Raw genomic sequence first — 20,133 nt, 5'->3', positions numbered from 1 at the left:
TTGCCTCTCAAATTTTCAGTGATACTTCGGTATAAACGGATCAAAAATGACCATATCCAGTGAAGGGGAGAAACCCTTGTTATCCAAGGAGTATAAAGTTTCAGTCAAGTAAGGTAATAACTTGTACAGATCTGTACAACAGCGTGACTGCAGTTCATGATACTGTGTTGTACACTTGAAAAATTAAGAGGACAGACCTCTTAATAAGAACACAGTGAGTGCTCTTACCAAAATTAAAAAAGGAAAATACTAAAAAATAAGAAAATTTTGGATAAAGACAGGGGAGAAGAAGAGACTTGTTCCACTCAATAGCAAAACATATTAAGAAGCCATGGTTATTATAACTATGTTTTGGGAGTGATGGAGTAGACAAACACACCAGTGTCAGAGAGGGCCAGAAGGAACAGTCCAGAAAAGATACATGAGTATTTGGAACTTGGTTGAGGATATATATGAGGAAAAGCTGTTGATTTTACTTTAATGTTTAATCTATAATTTATCTAGGCATTGGATTCTAGATTGACAATAATTTATCTTATAATTCTGAAGACATTTTTCCACTGCATTCTTGCTTGTGATGCCACAGCTGAAATAGCCATTTTTGATAGGTGATTGTTGCTTGTGGCATACTTTTTTCTCTCACTGAAAGATCTCTGAGTCATCTCTTTATATTTGGTACTCAAAAAGGGAGCTTGATTCCTGCCTTTCATCACTGGAAGTCTTTAAATATTATTTGACAGTGTCTTCTGGTATTTTTCTCACGCCACTGATTGATAGTCTAATTATTTCCGCAGCTTCTAACTCTGCCTCTCGGCCAGTTTGTTTTACTGTCTGTAAGGTGTTGACGGGCTCTGTTGTGCCTTCCAGCCCCTTCGTTGTTCTTTCACCTCTGCTGTTCTTGGCTCCTCTGTTGTTAGCAGGGGGCTTCGTAGAAAAGACGAGTGCAGATGTTTGTACATTTTGTAATGGGAAGTCTTCTGTAATGATGACTTCAACTTCCTCTGTGAAGTAGGACAGAGATTCCTTTGTTGATCAACAAAGGATTGAGAAGGCAGTGAGAAGGGCTGGCACTCATCTCAGAGGTGAGGTGGAAATGAATCACAGAAATGAGAGCTCGCCCCACGGATGAATATAATGTATTAATATAAGCTACTTGCATAAGGAAAGAATCCCAAGCTGGGATTAGACTCAGAGTTTATCCAGAAGTGCTTACTGCTGTAGGATTTTGAAGGAGGCAAAACTGAAACAGTGTTTTTTGTTCAGACATTTTAAGAATAGCAGGCTTATAAGATTTCCAGAGGAGAGAAAAACTTTCTGAAGATGAAATTACAATAAAACAGTACAAACCATATGAAAAAGTCACAATGAAAAAAAGTCAGCTGATTGAAAAAAGGTATATTAGCACCCTAAGAACCAGAAATAATAGGAAACGTTTAAAAAGAGTCTTAAATATTATACTTGCATTTAAAATAAGTAAGTATGATAAACAAATATACATCACATCAGAAGAACATAGTAATATAAAAACAGGATGTAGACAAAATAAACCACTAGAATTTCTAGATATTTTTTAAGTCACTGAAATAGAAAGGACTGAAAAAATAGACTGAAGAGATTACAAGTTAATTAGAAGATGAATCTGAGGAAGTTAAGAACGCAGCACAAAATACAAAGAGACAGAAATATTAGGTTATGGGACATAACTTTCTTTGAAAGAGAAGGCGAATATCCAAAATATGCTAAACATACATCTGACAAGATTTCCAAGAAAGAAACAGGAGAGAGCCAAAACTCAAAATAGCTGAAAAAAAAATCTCAGAGCTGAAGAAAGATATGTGTCTTCAAGCGTTGACATCAGACCAACTTATGCAAGATTAAATATAAAGCAAAAAAATCTTAATAGCAACACCCCCAAAAAAATCACACTACCTTTAGCAAGAAATGGCAGATGAATACATGACCTCAATGTCAGCAGCAAGACACCAGAAAAATATTTTTTAAATGCTGGAGAAAAATAACTGTCAAAATGTCATTCAAGAGTGAAGGTAGAGAGACATTTTCAGAAATATGAAAACTGAGGAAATGTATTAACCTGACACTTCACAGAAAGAAGTACTGAAAATGTATTCTTTAGGAAGAAGGGAACTGAAAACAGAAGGTCGCACGGCTCAGTGATGAGGGTGGCTAAGGACGTAGGTGCCAGAGCCAGCCGTGCTGCGTGGCTAAGAGAAAACTCACTCACCTCTCTGTGCTTCAGTTCCTACATATAAAATAAACATGAAAGTGATCATAGCAATTGCATCACGAGTTTCTTACAAGAGGGAAACAAGTCGATACTTGCAAAGCACTTTCACATGTTAATAGTATTAATACAAGTCCAATAAATGTTGACTAAGAATATAAATAATTGCTAAGTTTGGAGTAACTTCGACATAAAATGCTAAAAATAATCACTATTTTAGGACTTTAAAGGTAAGAGACTTAAATTACAAATGTTGGAAAATAATATGGTTCAAAGAGGAGAGGAAATTATTGAACTGTTTTAAGATCACTTTTTTCTTCTACACGAGAAGGGTGGAAAATAAAGAAAATGCAGCTAATGCTGTCGGATGGTGTGATCTCCACACCAGCAGTGTAGTAGGGAACTTGTAAGAAGTGCAGGTTCTCAGGCTCCACTTCAGAACTCACTCTGTGAGTGGGGGTCCAGGAATCCACTGAACAAGCTGTCCAGGTGACTCGAAGGCTCAGCAAAGTCTGAGAACCTTTGGTAGAGAAGAGAGCAAGGAATGGTGGGTGGCGAGGGGGGAGTTACAAGTGGAAAACTTGAAATGGTTGATAAAAATCCAAATAAATGTAAATATCTACCTCTTTTTTTAAAGAGATATCACATTGGTTTGAAAAATCTGGTTATGTGCTGCTTATAAGATAAACACACACAAAAGTTAGGTCCCAGGTGATAGAAACAAAAGGAATGAGAAAAGATGAATTGTGCCTTGTTCAGTCACTAAGTCGTGTCCAACTCTTTGCGATCCCATGGATTGTAGCATGCCAGGCTTACCATCTCCAAGAGCTTACTCAAACTCATGTCCATCAAGTCGGTGATGCCATCCAACCATCTCATCCTCTGTCATCCCCTTCTCCTCCTGCCTTCAATGTTTCCCAGCATCTGCGTCTTTTCCAATGAGTCAGCTCTTCACATCAGGTGGCCAAAGTATTGGAGTTTCAGCTTCAGCATCAGTCTTTCCAATGCCCTCTAGTTCCCTTAAGGGGATACTTTTTCCTACTCTGAACATTTGAAAACATATTAAAAGCAAATACACAGAGTTTGAAAACTTCCTTCATACTCTGCAGTCGAATGGTAGAACTCTGTACACGTGCAATCACCACATCTGGTTCTGCTGCCTGGAATTCACACAGAAAGGGGCCTCCTGGCAGCCTGGGCTCCCACCACTCCAGCTCCTAACACCATGGGTCCACCTCCACTTTCTCTGCTTCTGACTTTTCAGAAGAAACTAGCAACATCCAGGCTTTCCTATTACAAAAGGTGATTGTTTTAAAAAGGAGGCAGGGTAAAGTATTAAAAAATAGGGTCCATAAGAAGGAGATGAAGTGATCAGGAACACAGGAGAAAGAAGGTTATACATGCTGTTATTTTGCAAAAGAAGATAATCACATAATGGTACGTGTTTCTGCACGATGCATTCCTTTGTGTTTTTATTTAAGAGTCAATTCCCTGAGAAACTATGCACAGTGCTCACATTTACCAGTGGAATTTTGTCAGTTGCCACCTGAGATAAAGTCAATGGCACTGTGGACAGGAGCAGGGCAACCGTTAAATTCAGTGACCATAGTAAGAGCCTCAGACAACAGTAACACGCACTGCCTTGAGCTTTACAGCCCTGGTGTGTCTGGGCGTATCTTGGAAATGGCTAAAGGGACCTCAATCTGGGTGGACCTGCAATTACTTGCTAGGAGACTATCTTTCTGGACATTGAGTAAGTACCAGATTTTAAGCATAGTTGGATGAACAGTCAGAAATCCCATGTTGCGTTATAAGCAGTGAAGGGTAGAACTGAGTCAGCTGATGTGGAGGCTCGGGGTGTATCCCTGACATGTGAGGAGGGGAGGGAGGTGCCTCTGCTGTGGAGTCTCTTCACCCTCAGCACATCCCCAGGTCCACTTGGGAGCGGCTGTTCCGTGTGTGAGAAATAGATGTGCTGGTGGCCGACAGGAAAGGCCCCAATGGACTTCCTTCCTGAAACTGATAGTGATTCAGCTGGGTCCGACTCTGCCTGCCAGGCTCCTCTGTCCTTGGGATTCTCCGGGCAAGAATGCTGGAGTGGGTTGCATTGTCTTCTCTGGGGGATCTTCCTGACTCAGGAATCAAATCCCAGTCTCCTGCACTGCAGGTGGATTCTTTTCCATCTGAGCCACCGGGGCAGCCCTGAAGGCCACTTTTAAATCTCTTCTGGATGTTTTCTGCGCTTCTGAGACAGACACTGTGCGTGAAGGGAAACCAGTTGTTCATATCTGGGGATGTGGACTTGAATCAGCAGTTAAATGTGTTGCTTTGTAGGGTAAGAGGAGTAGGATGCAGTGTCTCTGTCTACCTGAATAAAAATTAATGAATGGAAGATTAACACCGGCTTGTAAGTTTTGACTCCGAAATACAAATCTCAGAGGCTGGAATCCTCGCTCTCTCGTTGTCTGTTTTAGGATGGAGCAAACCAATGCAGGAGGCTGACGTTCGTGGGGAGTTTGATCCTAATGCAATCACTAAAATAATTTCATGTTTCTCTCTCAAATGATACAATCATCAGAACTAAAATTTCAGGAAGAACCCCCTCTAATTAGGAAAGAATAGTCTCTTCAATAGATGATTTTAGGAAGACTGGACAGCTATATATATATATATATATATATATATACATATGTATATATGTGTGTGTATATGTGTGTGTGTAAATATTATTCAGCCATAAAAAATAATAAAATCCTGCCATTTGCAATAGTGTGAATGGATCTCAAGGACATTGTGTTCTAGCTCTGTGAAGAATACTGTTGGTAGCTTAATAGGGATTGCATTGAATCTATAAATTGCTTTGGGTAGTATACTCATTTTCACTATATTGATTCTTCCAATCCATGAACATGGTATATTTCTCCATCTATTAGTGTCCTCTTTGATTTCTTTCACCAGTGTTTTATAGTTTTCTATATATAGGTCTTTAGTTTCTTTAGGTAGATATATTCCTAAGTATTTTATTCTTTCCGTTGCAATGGTGAATGGAATTGTTTCCTTAATTTCTCTTTCAGTTTTCTCATTATTAGTGTATAGGAATGCAAGGGATTTCTGTGTGTTGATTTTATATCCTGCAACTTTACTATAGTCATTGATTAGTTCTAGTAATTTTCTGGTGGAGTCTTTAGGGTTTTCTATGTAGAGGATCATGTCATCTGCAAATAGTGAGAGTTTTACTTCTTCTTTTCCAATTTGGATTCCTTTTATTTCTTTTTCTGCTCTGATTGCTGTGGCCAAAACTTCCAAAACTATGTTGAATAGTAATGGTGAAAGTGGGCACCCTTGCCTTGTTCCTGACTTTAGAGGAAATGCTTTCAATTTTTCACCATTGAGGATAATGTTTGCTGTGGGTTTGTCATATATAGCTTTTATTATGTTGAGGTATGTTCCTTCTATTCCTGCTTTCTGGAGAGTTCTTATCATAAATGGATGTTGAATTTTGTCAAAGGCTTTCTCTGCATCTGTTGAGATAATCATATGGTTTTTATTTTTCAATTTGTTAATGTGGTGTATTACATTGATTGATTTGCGGATATTGAAGAATCCTTGCATCCCTGGGATAAAGCCCACTTGGTCATGGTGTATGATCTTTTTAATGTGTTGTTGGATTCTGATTGCTAGAATTTTGTTAAGGATTTTTGCATCTGTGTTCATCAGTGATATTGGCCTATAGTTTTCTTTTTTTGTGGGATCTTTGTCAGGTTTTGGTATTAAGGTGATGGTGGCCTCATAGAATGAGTTTGGAAGTTTACCTTCCTCTGCAATTTTTTGGAAGAGTTTGAGCAGGATAGATGTTAGCTCTTCTCTAAATTTTTGGTAGAATTCAGCTGTGAAGCCGTCAGGACCGGGGCTTTTGTTTGCTGGAAGATTTTTTATTACAGTTTCAATTTCCATGCTTGTGATGGGTCTGTTAAGATTTTCTATTTCTTCCTGGTCGAGTTTTGGAAAGTTGTACTTTTCTAAGAATTTGTCCATTTCTTCCATGTTGTCCATTTTATTGGCATATAATTGTTGATAATAGTCTCTTATGATCCTTTGTATTTCTGTGTTGTCTGTTGTGATCTTTCCATTTTCGTTTCTAATTTTGTTGATTTGATTTTTCTCCCTTTGTTTCTTGATGAGTCTGGCTAATGGTTTGTCAATTTTATTTATCCTTTCAAAGAACCAGCTTTTGGTTTTGTTGATTTTTGCTATGGTCTCTTTTGTTTCTTTTGCATTTATTTCTGCTCTAAAGAGACACTGATGTATAGAACAGTCTTATGGACTCTATGGGAGAGGGAGAGGGTGCGAAGATTTGGGAGAATGACATTGAAACATGTAAAATATCATGTAAGAAACGAGTTGCCAGTCCAGGTTCGATGCACGATACTGGATGCTTGGGGCTAGTGCACTGGGATGATCCAGAGGGATGGTATGGGGAGGGAGGAGGGAGGAGGGTTCAGGATGGGGGACACATGTATACCCATGGCGGATTCATTTTAATATTTGGCAAAACTAATACAATTATGTAAAGTTTAAAAATAAAATAAAATTAAAAAAAAAAGAATGGGGGAGGGGCAAAGCTACAGGGATATATTGTATAACATGGGACATATAGCCAGTATTTTATAATATCTATAAATGGAGTATAACCTTTAAAATATGAATCACTGCATTGTATACCTGTAATGCATGTAAAATTGTACAGCAATTATATTTCAACAAAAAAATAAAGCAATAAACTAGTAGGATATAAGGGAAAAAAAAAAAAGGACATTGTGCTGGGTGAAATAAGTCAGGCAGAAAAAGACAAACACCTTATGATCTCTTATATGTAAAATCTAAAAACAAAACACAAAAAAAACCAAAGCAGGCTTGTAGAGAGAGAGAACAGATTCACGGTGCTAGACGTCCAGGTTGGTTGAGGGGGTGAAAAGGTAAAAGAACAGAAAGTGGAGCCCCTTCCCATTACACTCTGGATAACAAGTCAAAATTCTCTCTGTGCAGTCGTTGGGATAATGGTTGTAAAATTTAGCTCGTTTTTATCAGAAAATATCAAAATGTAATATAATTAGTGATCATCTGGTTAATTTTGGTTTTCTTGCCTAAAATAATTGTTTATTAAATTATAACCTTAATTTACTGGGTTAACTTTTAAAACTGAATAAAAACACAGATTTAGTGTGAAGGAAGCTAGAAAGAGTTCATAAAATACACGATAGATGGTCATCAATCACGCCAGGCTGTAAATGCACATTACAGATGTCTTCTTACTTGTTTGTCCGAATCAGAATTGCATTCACCTCGTGACTACTCTGAGAAGCTGACTTCTGGACTTAGCACAGAGACAAACAGTAATAGGAAGAGAAATAGCTAGCCTATTTTCAGCCTAGTTCTAAATAAACTCAGGATTGAATCCCCCCGAAGCATTTTGATTCAGAATTCCAGGAGCAGATCTGTTTTCTTCTCTCCTTTCTCCCACACTCTGACTTGAGACTCATGTTTTATTCAGCATGTACTTTTAGGTACTTGTTAAATGCTTGATCCTGATACAACTTACTGCTTTCTTTACTGTCATTTCCTGTAAAGAGAGTCTTTCCTTGAAAATGTTTTTCTTCTAATTTAACTATATTCTCCAAATTTTAAGTACTCTCCTTCTTGTTTATTTGGGTCTTTTATCTTCCAGTCTTTGTTGAGAGATGATTTCTTTAGAATAGAAAATATTTGTGTACACAGTTTCACATTGATTCATTCTAACCAAACCAAATTTTCCATGAGTGTGCATCAGTTGACTTGAAACTTTTTATCATCAGGTGGAAAATCTGTACTTTAGGGAAAAAATCAACTGTGATCCATAAATAAGCATTTTCTTGTGCCATGTCAACGTAGCATTGTTCTCTCACCAACTCTACAATAATCAAACAGCCATACTAAACATATTGCTACAAAACCGACCTTCAGCAGAGTTAAAATAGTTGCTTTCATAGAAATACTTACTGGGGACAAATGAATTTAAGCAGTAGGGTGGATCCAGCTTTCAAGGTGACATTTTTCATCTTAGTTCAAAGCTAATGAAGAAAATGAAAGAATGAATGTTTTTTTGGGAAACATCCCTAAGCCGCTCGGAAATTATTTCACGCTATCTCCTTGGAACAGTGTTTCGGTTCTCAAGTCACTTAAAAGATAGTGCAGTTATTAACAAAGACAAGAAAGTGAAAGCCAACTTGTACCTGCAGATACGCTGGGCAATGTCGCCCTTCGGGACTTGGCTAAAAAGTGGAATGGATTCAGCCAATCCCTTTGGCCACAGGGAAATCCCTAAACCACGCTGTACTCAGAAGCAATTTTGCATTCACCCCATCCTCCAAGTCCTGCTATGCTCTGGGGCCATGCCTTCCCTAGTTTTATTTTAAGATCCCGCAAGAGAATTTAAAATTCACAAGTCAGTTGAGCATAGGAAGTCTCTTCAATCTAAAATCCACCTGGGATGTGAAAACAGACACCAGTGAGAGATAATAACCGATGGTCCCTGTGTTATCCTCAGGTTGATTATGACAGTACAGACACATTGTGGAGCACTGCTGTTTGGAAAATGTTTAACTAAGACATTCTGAAGATGTATAGAAGACCCTTGAGAGTCCCTTGGACCCTGATGCTGGGAAAGATTAAAGGCAAAAGGAGAAGAGGGTGGCAGAGGATGAGATGGTTAGATAGCATCACCAACAAATTGATCGTGAATTTGAGCAAACTCCGGGAGGTAGTGGAGAACAGGGGAGACTGGCATGCAACAGTTCATGAGGTTGCAAAGAGTCGGACAGGACCTAGCGGCTAAACAACAATATTTCCAAAAAGAATTGGGAGTTTTGCTATCCTTTCCCCCCTGAAACAGTCATGTGTTTTGTACTGACTGAAGTGGAGCTTTTAATAAATCCCAATCTTAATGTCAGAGAATATTTCCTGATCAATTTTGTCTGTTAAGCCTCTCTATTCTTATATAAACTCTCTTTAAACTCTTCATAGTTTAAAGCACCATTTTATTATATTTTCTTGCTCCCTATTAAGGAAATTACTTTAAGCAAGGATATTTCCTTTTTTGATCAGAATGTGACTGGGGAACCTGCATGGAACCAGAAGAGTGAAGAGTCCGCATTCAGGGGGGTTGGTGTTTTCTCTCAGTGTAGCTTCCGCTGTCTCTTGTCAGGTTGCCCTTCCCATCTCCTTCCCAGGTCACTTTGGTCTTAAAATCCAGGCCTGCCAGACTTTGACTTAGATCGCAGCTCCCTCTCCCCGCTCAGGCTTCAGGGAAGATGGGGCGTAACCTCTCCGTGGTCTCCTCGCCCCCACATTCTGGCTTCACTGTAGTGTTGGGTCCAGAGAAGAAGGATGGAAGCAGGGACCCCGCCGCCTGTTTGATCGGCCAGCATGGGAGCTGTGGACACGCATGGTCTCTGAGCTGCAGGGTCTGTTCGGGTGGGTCTTGGGAGTTCTTCGAGCAGATGGCCACCTTCCTGCACTCCACCGCCAAGTGTCCCTTGCTGACCCCTGCCAGCGACCACCACCAGGGTGTGTGCAGAGCTTCCTGTCCCTGGATCTCCTGTCTAGCCAGTGGGCAGCCCTCTTAGGGCTCAGCAGGGTCCACTTGGGACACACTAAAGTTTTATCTTTGCTGTCCATTGTCTGAGAATGTCTGTCGGCCTCCAATGCCGGCTTTGGGTCTCTTTCCAGTCCTTCTCCTCATACAATTGACAAGTATGTAGAACAGAAAATTCAATAAGGAGATTCCGAGCCCAGGAGTGAAAATAGCAGCTTTAGCCACTAATATGTAGGAGAGGTTGTATCACCACGGATATACAGCCTCCCCTGATACATACACCCAGAGATGCACAGAAGCACACCCTCCCTTGGCTTGAGTGAGGAATCGGGTGTGTGGCGCCTCCCTTTCAGAATTAGAGGAATCTCCATGGTCCTCTCTCTAGGCTGCCAAATCTGTACTCAGATCGTTGCCCTTAGTCTCTGTAGTGGTGGTTTACTCCAGCATGGGTATCAGGAGGCATTGCAAGCAAAGGCGGCCACTTGGTCTTACATTTCTACCTCTAGATCATGAGTGAATGGATGAGAGAGTCATGGATCTCTTCAGAATGTTTTCAGAATGTGAGGATATTTAACTATTTTGAGTTGGTAGCTTTAGCTGAATCTAAGCATAAGAGGATTTTCAATCTCATTCACTGGTATTATAAAGTTTACTTCAATAAAGAAGAACTTTTTGTGTATTTTTGGTGCCTTTTTAGAAAATTAACTGACCATATATGCAATAGGCAAGGGATAACAAATTCTCCGCTGGCCAGGATGTGGAGAAAAGGGAACCCTTGTACACTGTTGGCAGGAATACAACTTAGTGCACACACTATGGAAAATAGTGTGGAAGTTCCTCAAGGAATCAAAAATAGAGCCATCACATGATCTATATTCCTGCCTGCTGGTGCTCAGTCCTTAGTCATGTCTGACTCTGTGTGACCCTACGGACTGTAGCCTACCAGGCTCCTCTGTCCATGGGATTATCCAGGCAAGAATACTGGAACGGGTTGCCATTTCCTACTTCTGGTTATATATCTAAAGAAAAAGATATCATTATCTCAAAGAGATATATGTATTCCCCTATTCATGACAGCATTATTCACACAAGCCAAGGTATGGAAACACCTAAATGTCCATCGACAGTTGAACAGATAAAGAAAATGTGGTACATGTGTGATGGGATATTATTCAGCCTTTAAAAAGAAGGAAGGCCTGCCATTTGTGAAAACATGGACCTTGAAGGCATTGTGGTAAATGACATAAGCCAGACGGAGAGAGACAAATACTGCACGGTATCACTTATGTACATTTCCTACTTTTTCTTCTTTTCCTCTCCCCCACCCAGTTGCTGAAGGCTACTTCTTCTTTTTGGCCTTTTTTTCCCTCCCTGAAAGGCTACATAATTGGAAGACTGTCCACAAAAACCACTGTTGATCCTCTAAACCCAGTGTGTCCCTTTAAGTCACATTAACCTTTTATATGATGTCTCTTCATTCTTTACATCCCTTCCCTGTAGATCATGTACCCAGTTACCCTGTCCTTTCTTAAACCTTCAGGCTCTAGCTGAGTTTCATCTTTCCAGTGATTGCTCCACCTCACCTCCGTCCTCTTTCAGCAGCCCTCCCCCAACCCCCCTGCTTTTTCTTGGTTAATTCTTGGCAGTTCTTGCATTCTCTATTTTGAGACTTCCTGACCCCACTGTTGAGCAGCAAATCTTTCCTCATTATTTTATTTCTTAAGCTTCAAGCAGATGTAATCACATCATGTTCCATCCAGATCTACATACCCTCCTAATTTTTCACAGATCACATCCCCTTAAATTAATTTGCTTGCTTGGAGGATTTCCTGGTAGAAAGGAAGAGACTAATTGGCCTTTGTTGTTTGTTTTGTTGTTCAGTTTCTTACATTAAAAAGGACACCACATGTAGCAGCTTAAACCAACACAGATTCATCATCTTAGAATTCTGAAGGACAGAAGTCTAACAGCAGGCTCACTGGGCAGAAACTGAAGGGCCGGCAAGGCTGCATTCCTTTCTGGGAGCTCTGAGGATAACACAAGCCCAGGTTCACTGGGGCTGTTGACCAAGTACCATTCCATACTCTGAGACGCTATCAAGGCTTCCTGTAATAAATTGCGCTCCGCCAAGAGAAACTGTCTCAGAGCGCTGTGTGGTTTCTGTCACAGTCTTCCAGAGCTGATCACAGCACTGGCCACATTTCTGTATTCCAACACACAATTCTCCTCTTAAATGTTTTCCTTTCTGCTCCCAAGTACTTCATGTTTGCTGCATAGAAAGGAATTGCTTTTGGGCCTTTTGAGAACGTGACTAAGACAAAAGCTCTTTTTTAGAACAAAAAAAAATTATTTATTGAATCATTCATTTATTTGTTTTTGGCTGTGCTGTCTTTTTAAAATTATCTACTCATTCATTTATTCATTGTGGCTGTGCTGAGTCTTCATGCTGCGCATGGGCTTTCTCTGGTTGCAGTCCATGGACTTCTGTTGCAGTGGCTTCTCGAGTCTCAGAGCGCCAGCTCTAGTGAGCATGGGCTCAGTAGTTAAAGCGCACAGGCTCAGTTGCTTCATGACATGTGGAATGTTTCAGGACCAGGGATCAAACTATTTTCCTTGCACTGGAAGGCAGATTCTCAACCACTGGACTACCAGGGAAGTCCCTCCACATTTATTTATTAGTTTCCATATCCAGGTGCTGCACCCACTCTAGACTATATCAGTGTCTCCCTCACTCCAATCTCAGAATATATTGGTTGGAAGGACAGACAAATAGCTCAGTAGTATAAAGGCTATGGGGCTTCCCATGTGACTCAGTCAGTAAAGAATCTGCCTGCAAGACAGGAGACTGCCTGAAATACAAGAGGCCCAGGTTCGATCCCTGTGCCGGGAAGTTCCCCTTGGAGTAGGGAATGGCAACTCACTCCAGTATTCCTGCCTGGAAAATCCCATGGACAGAGGAGCCTGGCGTGCTAGGATCCACGGGGTCGCAGAGTCAGACATGACAGAATGACTAAACCACTATACCACCTCATAAACGCTATGATAACAGTAAACACAGAATGAAATGGAGATGTAGAGGAAAGATGTGAAATCCAAAATTGGGTCTGAAGGAACCAAACAAAGAGGGATCTCTTAGAAAATGGAAAGTTCTGCATCTCCAAACTGATCAATCCTAGGTTGGACTTCAGCAGACAGGGCTCATTTCTGTGAGCTCAACCTGCTTCTTGTCTTTACTGAAGCGAGCAGGTCGGTTGTCACTGGCTTCTTGTCTTCCTACTACAGAAAAAGTAAGAGAAACAGAAAAGTCCATAATGCATCCACAAGGCCAGTTAAGTAACAGTTCTGTTCAGTTTAGTCGCTCAGTCGTGTCTGACTCTTTGTGACCCCATGAATCGCAGCACGCCAGGCCTCCCTGTCCATCACCAACGCCCGGAGTTCACTCAGAGTCACGTCCACCAAGTCAGTGATGCCATCCAGCCATCTCATCCTCTGTCGTCCGTCCCCTTCTCCTCCTGCCCCCAATCCCTCCCAGCATCAGTCTTTTCCAGTGAGTCAACTCTTCTCATGAGGTGGCCAAAGTACTGGAGTTTCAGCTTCAGCATCATTCCTTCCAAAGAAATCCCAGGGCTGATCTCCTTCAGAATGGACTGGTTGGATCTCCTTGTAGTCCAAGGGACTCTCAAGAGTCTTCCCAACACCACAGTTGAAAAGCATCAATTCTTCGGTGCTCAGCTTTCTTCACAGTCCAACTCTCACATCCATACATGACCACTGGAAAAACCATAGCCTTGACTAGACGGACCTTTGTTAGCAAAGTAATGTCTCTGCTTTTCAATATGCTATCTAGGTTGGTCATAACTTTTCTTCCAGTAAGCAAGCGTCTTTTACTTTCATGGCTGCAGTCACCATCTGCAGTGATTTTGGAGCCCAAAAAAATAAAGTCTGACACTGTTTCCACTATTTCCCCATCTATTTCCCATGAAGTAATGGGACCAGATGCCATGATCTTTGTTTTCTGAATGTTGAGCTTTAAGCCAACTTTTTCACTCTCCACTTTCACTTTCATCAAGAGGCTTTTGAGTTCCTCTTCACTTTCTGCCATAAGGGTGGTGTCATCTGCATATCTGAGGTTATTGATATTTCTCCCAGCAATCTTGATTCCAGCTTGTGTTTCTTCCAGCCCAGCATTTCTCATGATGTACTCTGCATAGAAGTTAAATAAGCAGGGTGACAATATACAGCCTTGACGTACTCCTTTTCCTGTTTGGAACCAGTCTGTTGTTCCATGTCCAGTTCTAACTGTTGCTTCCTGACCTGCATACAGGTTTCTCAAGAGGCAGGTCAGGTGGTCTGGTATTCCTATCTCCTTCAGGATTTTCCACAGTTGATTGTGATCCACGCAGTCAAAGGCTTTGGCATAGTCAATAAAGCAGAAAAAGATGTTTTTCTGGAACTCTCTTGCTTTTTCCATGATCCAGCGGATGTTGGCAATTTGATCTCTGGTTCCTCTGCCTTTTCTAAAACCAGCTTGAACATCAGGAAGTTCACGGTTAACATATTGCTGAAGCCTGGCTTGGAGAATTTTGAGCATTACTTTACTAGCGTGTGATATGAGTGCAATTGTGTGGTAGTTGGAGCATTCTTTGGCATTGCCTTTCTTTGGGATTGGAATGAAAACTGATCTTTTCCAGTCCTGTGGCCACTGCTGAGTTTTCCAAATTTACTGGCATATTGAGTGCAGCACTTTCACAGCATCATCTTTCAGGATTTGAAATAGCTCCACTGGAATTCCATCACCTCCACTAGCTTTGTTCGTAGTGATGCTTTCTAAGGCCCACTTGACTTCAAATTCCAGGATGTCTGGCTCTAGGTGAGTGATCACACCATCGTGATTATCTGGGTCATGAAGATCTTTTTTGTATAGTTTTTATGTGTATTCTTGCCACCTCTTCTTAATATCTTCTGCTTCTGTTAGGTCCATACCATTTCTGTCCTTTATCGAGCCGATCTTTGCATGAAATATTCCCTTGGTATCTCTAATTTTCTTGAAGAGATCTCTAGTCTTTCCCATTCTGTTGTTTTCCTCTATTTCTTTGCATTGATTGCTGAGGAAGGCTTTCTTATCTCTTCTTGCTATTCTTTAGAACTCTGCATTCAGATATGCTTATATCTTTCCTTTTCTCCTTTGCTTTCATTTCCATTCTTTTCACAGCTATTTGTAAGGCCTCCCCAGACAGCCATTTTCCTTTTTTGCATTTCTTTCCCATGGGGATGGTCTTGATCCCTGTCTCCTGTACAATGTCATGAACCTCAGTCCATAGTTCATCAGGCACTCTATCTATCAGATCTAGTCCCTTAAATCTATTTCTCACTTCCACTGTATAATCATAAGGGATTTGATTTAGGTCATACCTGAATGGTCTAGTGGTTTTCCCTACTTTCTTCAATTTAAGTGTGAATTTGGCAATAAGGAGTTCATGATCTGAGCCACAGTCAGCTCCTGGTCTTGTTTTTGTTGACTGTATAGAGCTTCTCCGTCTTTGGCTGCAAAGAATATAATCAATCTGATTTCGATGTTGACCATCTGGTGATGTCCATGTATAGAGTCTTCTCTTGTGTTGTTAGAAGAGGGTGTTTGCTATGACCAGTGCATTCTCTTGGCAAAACTCTATTAGTCTTTGCCCTGCTTCATTCCATATCCAAGGCCAAATTTGCCTGTTACTCCAGGTGTTTCTTGACTTCCTACTTTTGCATTCCAGTCCCTTATAATGAAAAGGACATCTTTTTTGGGTGTTAATTCTAAAAGGTCTTGTAGGTCTTCATAGAACCGTTCAATTTCAGCTTCTTCAGCATTACTGGTTGGGGCATAGACTTGGATTACTGTGCTATTGAATGGTTTGCCTTGGAAACAAACAGAGATCATTCTGTCGTCTTTGAGATTGCATCCAAGTACTGCATTTCAGACTCTTTTGTTGACCATGATGGCTACTCCATTTCTTCTAAGGGATTCCTGCTTAGTAACAAGTAGGTGCCAATTTTTAAGAATGAAAAGTATCATCAAAATGTATACTTTAATGGCTCTATAAATTTCAAATAACAATAAGAGAGTTCTTTGTAGTCTTTAAGCAACAGTCTACATCAGGAGACATTTTTTTCTTCATTTTCCAGAAAAGCATGTATCTAAGAAGACTTTAATACCACAAAAACAACATTTATCACCAAATTATAGCAAATCTGCCCAGCAGATAAAAATTACATATACTTAAAAATTCCTGATTTTGCTGAAGACAAAGCAGTATTATTTTACCTAAATTTTGATAAGATTTTCAATAAAAGCCAAATTTAATGAGGACTAAATTATTATTTCCACATAAAGCTAGTCTTGCCTGCATCTTACAATAAATTACCATGAAACTGAGTTGGTGCTATTTTTAATTCTGCTATATGATTTTAGCTGACAGCCTGTTTTCTGTATACATGGGAGAAAATTTTTCACTGTTTTCAAAGCTCCTTTTGGATCATTTAACCCTCATGTCTTTATCCTAAGGCCTAAATTTAGTGAAAGTGATAAAACTTAAATTTAATCATTTGTTCAGTAAGTATTTATTAAGAGTCTGGTATAAAGACCTCCTCTTATGCAGAGGAATATAACTGTACTTTCCCCAGAATTCTAAAAAGAAGTGATGGGAAGACACTCAGGAGTGGCCATCCATCTATGACTGTATCTCTCCTCTGCAGGACTGCTGATGGTCATTCTCCCTACAATCAATAAGCCCATTTGTCTCATAATTCACTCAGTTAGTTTAGTCTCCCTTCTCTACTATTTGTCTTGTTATTCATAAACATCTTTCAGCTTTTCTCTTTTGGAAATTGCCAGATTTCTCCATTTAACGAATCCTATACATAATGAAAATGTTATTTAGGTTTCTGTGCCAGAGAAAAGTTATTTATCTGAATTAAGAATTTGAGCATAGCTGCAGGCTACCCGAAAAAGACATGTAAATGAAAAAGCACTTCCACCATGAAGAGGAAAATGCAGAAAACGTTGTAGAACATTTTCTGCCTTTATTTCTCCACAAAGAAATTTCATTATTTACACACTATGTATAGAGCAAGATAGACATTTGAAAGATAAAATGAAGACAAAAGGCACTGAATTTATGGGAAAATAATTATTTAAAAATGCAGTGGGTTGAGATTATTGCCTTTGTGTTTAATCTGCTCAGTTCTGTGAAAATAGAAAGGTGAAAGATGTAAGGTTAACTGGGAGAAAAACGCTAATTAAATAAGGATGGGACAAAGTAAACTAACGTGCAATAAAAGATATTAAAGGACTTCAATACAGAGCATTTGCCTAAGAAAGAACAAATAAAAAGCACAGCTCTAATTATTTGAAAGGTGACCATCAAAAACAGGTTTTAAACCACAAAGCCTTGTATAATTCTCAAACAAATGTACTTGTCTGCAACAAGACTGTTAGATCAAGTGTGCAGACTACAAAAGTGAATACTTTTGACGTGACGTGCACATTTGGGGCTGATCTAACTGAACCAGACACAACCTGGAAGAGGACGGCCGGAGTGCCGACTGCTTCTCAGACTTCACCGTGACCTCAGGGCTGACCCGCACTGGTCACGGGCAGCGGTGTGGCCCCTAGACCTGCCTCCCCATTTCAGTCCTGGCCACCCTCCATGCAGCCTGGTTCCTCCAGCACATCGGTGCAGACACACACTCACACAGACACACAATGCTTACTCATACTCTGACACAAATGCCTCACGGACTCACATACTGATACACAGACCCACGGACTCACTCATCACTCACACTCTCACAAATACTCACACACTGACACACTCATATACACACTCACGTGCACTGATAGACACTTAGACACACTCACATGCACTGATACACACTCACACAAAGACACACACCAATACACACACTCACACACACCCTCCCTTTGCTGCTTGCCCTGCAAGTCCCTGAACAGGTTCCCTGCTCACTGCTCAGCCCAGGTCCTGGAGCCCCGGCTCCTCCAGGCTCAGCCACAGCCCTCAATTCAGTTCAGTTCAGTTCAGTCGCTCAGTCGTGTCCGACTCTTTTCAACTCCATAGCCTGCAACACGCCAGGCTTCCCTGTCCATCACCAACTCCCAGAGCCTACTCAGACTCACGTCCATGAGTCGGTGATGCCATCCAACCATCTCATCCTCTGCCGTCCCCTTCTCCTCCTGCCCTCATAGAGTTGCAAAGATTCAGACGCAGCTGAGGGACTAAACAAACAAGCAAGGGCTGGGATGGGCAGATCTCCAGTTTCAATAAACTCCCAGGAAATCTTGATAATGAGAATCCTAGGACCATGCCGTGTGAACCACTGGACCATGAGACCAGAAACAGTTAAAAGGAACGTTGGTGCAAAGATGCTTTGTCATATTTAACACTTTTATTTTCACCTCAAATGGCATAGTAGATACTCTTCTTTCCATCTTTGGGGTCCTGGAAATATTAGCAGGTAGTCCTGCAGATGGGGTGTTACCTGCATGTGACTTCACTGGTGATTTAAAGTATTGTAGTTCTGAGAAACATTCAAAACATTGAAATGTAAAAAGCAAAAGCTGGAGTCATGTTGTGTCCCTTCCCAGAAATGTCAAGGACTTCTAGAGACATGTCATGGAAATTGGCTTGAGATTCTGATCGTTGTTAGGAAAGCTTTCAAAACTTTCATAAATTATATGTCGAAACTCATATACCTAATAAAAATTATTTTCAATATATGCTGTTGTTGCTTCCATACATTTTTTCTATGAATGCTGGCATTCTGTTTCTAGAAGAAAAGGGTTTTTTTTAAGAAAGCTGTGAGTCTCAGCAATGCTTTTTTGTCATTATAGTAGCCCTGGGCTTCCCTGGTGGCTCAGTGGTAGAGAATCTGCCTGCCAATGCAGAAGTCGCAGGTTCAATCCCTGGGTTGGGAAGATCCCCTGGAGAAGGAAATGGCAACCCACACCAGAATTCTTGCCTGAGAATTCCGTGGACAGTGGAGCCTGGTGGGCTACAGCCCATGAAGTTGCAGAGTCAGACACAATTTAGCAACTAAACAACATCATAGAGTGAATGGGAAGGTTCATTTTCTAGATTTATTTCTAGATTCCTGAGGAAAAGCCCACCACCCAAACCAGGCCGCATGAGAATCTACTCTCTCCTCGATGTATGCAGGCGCAGTGACTAACATCACAGAGAACCATCCCTGAAGGATTCTAACCATTCCTTTTGCAAAGAAAAACCACTTTTGTGATTGGAACATGGGAACTGTTGTTTTTAGGAGAATAGTGCTCTGTGGGAGATTGTGTGTTCTTTTTATTTTCTAACAATATTCCATGCTCTTCATAAAGTAAAAATAAATGACAAATTTGGCTTGCCATCTCATTGATCAAACTCGTTCTTGATGCTAAGGCAGAGTGACCCAGCACAGGAAGGAAGTGTTAGCCAGGTTTGATGGCATTGGCCATGGAGCAGAGAAGTTGGTGCTCAAATCCCTAGAGTCAAGAAACCTTGTCACAGATGACGTTGTTATGGGGATTTAAAATGCCAAGGCAAGGGCTGGAGTGTCATCCACAGAGAACAGCAAGAACTTTAAAGGAAAGCTATATTAAATGGCTCTAGTACAGAATTATGCTACATGAAAAGTCAGAAATTCCTCTTTTATCAAGACCATGGAATATTGTTAGAAAGTAAAAAGAACCCACAGTCTCCCACAGAGTTCTATTCTCTGGTCAGATGTCAATAGAAAGCTCTTATTCAATTTCTGTGAATCGATTTGGGGGCTTGGCCCCAAATTTCTAACCTCATACTCCTTTGGATACAAAAATAGTTAGAACTCTTTGCCTCCAATTCTGTCTTGGTGCTGACCCATGCTAGGATATCCTTAACCATCTCGCCCACCTAGGTCTTATATTAAGTTCAAATTCATCCATGTTTGTGGAAGCATTTGATACTACAAGACTCTGTGAGGTGTGAGATACTCTTATGTTTTCAGCAAAGGAAAAACACAGATACAAAGAAGTTGCAGAGTAACGGCAGTAAAAAGAGAGTGATCTAATTAATATCTTTAGGCAATTGGAGCTTTCTAAAGGGGAAAGTTATTTTCAATATCCTATCCCTAATTTTTTAAAGTAAGGATGGCCCTTACTTTAAAAACTTCTGATGTTTGTAGAAAAAAAAATGGTTACGTTCTTTTGTTGATCTGTGATCCACGGCAG

At 40.5% G+C, this 20,133-nt stretch overlaps 1 protein-coding gene across 1 annotated transcript in view; it reads left to right on the top strand.

Annotated features, from left to right (window-relative positions):
- DOK6 (docking protein 6) overlaps positions 1-20,133 on the top strand; it is a 412,757-nt gene that overhangs the window by 221,035 nt on the left and 171,589 nt on the right. The window lies entirely within an intron of this gene.

The sequence above is a fragment of the Bos indicus genome, chromosome 24 (genome assembly GCF_029378745.1).
Source record: "Bos indicus isolate NIAB-ARS_2022 breed Sahiwal x Tharparkar chromosome 24, NIAB-ARS_B.indTharparkar_mat_pri_1.0, whole genome shotgun sequence".
NCBI lineage: Eukaryota > Metazoa > Chordata > Mammalia > Artiodactyla > Bovidae > Bos > Bos indicus.
Note: the sequence above shows the minus strand (reverse complement) of the source record. Positions and strands in the feature narration are given on the sequence as shown.